This window comes from Etheostoma spectabile, chromosome 23 (genome assembly GCF_008692095.1).
Source record: "Etheostoma spectabile isolate EspeVRDwgs_2016 chromosome 23, UIUC_Espe_1.0, whole genome shotgun sequence".
In the NCBI taxonomy this organism is placed as follows: domain Eukaryota; kingdom Metazoa; phylum Chordata; class Actinopteri; order Perciformes; family Percidae; genus Etheostoma; species Etheostoma spectabile.
The window spans coordinates 17,373,294-17,374,533 of NC_045755.1; the positions used below are offsets into that span (position 1 = coordinate 17,373,294).

Sequence of the window (1,240 nt, forward strand, 5' to 3'; positions counted from 1 at the left end):
GTGTGTGTGTGTGTGTGTGTGTGTGTGTGTGTGTGTGTGTGTGTGTTGATTGTCTTCGGTGGCCTTTTTGAGATCAGCTAGGGGATTTGACTCGGCCGTTCACAGCCAAATCCAGCTATCTGCTGTGTTCAGATGCCGTGGTTGGTATGGTAACCTGCGCTGTGTGTTTTAGATGGGCTCTTGTTTCCAGCTTGAACTGACCAGTAATGACTGCTGTGCATTCATGGATTAGGCCGAGGAGGTTAGGATAGGAGGGTTTTAAAAGGATAAAAACCAAATCCTGAATAATTTTAGATAAGATTTCACCCTGCTTTAAAGTGTGTACATTACAGAAACGGTCTGGACATATGGATTTCAAGCAATGCTGAAATATTTAGTCACTTAACCGATTCTATCAAGAAATTTTAAACTTAATGATTAATCAATATGGTTATTTTATAAAGGAAAAACTCCAAACATTTTATTTAGCATCCTTTGAAATGTAAGGATTTTTTCCGTCTAAAATCCCTGTAAATTGAATCTATTGATTTTGATTCTTTTGATCAGACAAAACTAGCAATTTGAAGATTTCACCTTTGTATGTGGCCTTCGAGCGTTCAACACGCTACAAAAAAAATAAAAAAAATAAAACACAAGCAAATGAAGAAGACATTGCTGCAAATATAGGAAAGCTGAATACAGAAATGCTACAAGTTTACAAAATGTTTTCAGAGTACACAAAAAACTGCTTAACATGTGACTCCTGCATACTGTCGCTTACTGATGGAATAGTTTCAGTCTGTTCGACCTTCCTTGTGATTTACATGTGTTGTGTTTTCTAAAGTTGCTGTGCATTAAACTCCCAGGGCCACAGTCCACTGGTCTGTGATGATTTCATACTTGTATATTGTATAGAACAATTCTTTGATTAGTTGTGAAATTTAACAACAGATCATCATCATCCAAAAGGTAAAATAAACAAAAACTATTATCTTCAAATCACATTCATCGTAAAGTGACTGTAGACAACCCAACATTTGCTTTATGTTGCATATGAGAAAAAATACAAGAAATGATTAATTCGGCGCTCTAAAGATGAATAGATTTCTGTTGTGGTGACATTGAGGCTTCAGGAGGACATGGAGGCTGACGGGAGCGTGTGATTGTGTGCAGTGTGGTGGAAGACGGCCTGTCAAATGAGACATGGCTCCATCAATCTGGGCTGCCGACCTCTGTACGCTCACTGACGGGATAAATGAAT

The 1,240-nt window shown here is 38.1% G+C and overlaps 1 protein-coding gene across 1 annotated transcript in view; it reads left to right on the plus strand.

Moving 5' to 3' along the window:
• The window catches only part of LOC116673340 (histone-lysine N-methyltransferase 2D), a 59,868-nt gene that overhangs the window by 33,171 nt on the left and 25,457 nt on the right, over positions 1 to 1,240 (plus strand). The window lies entirely within an intron of this gene.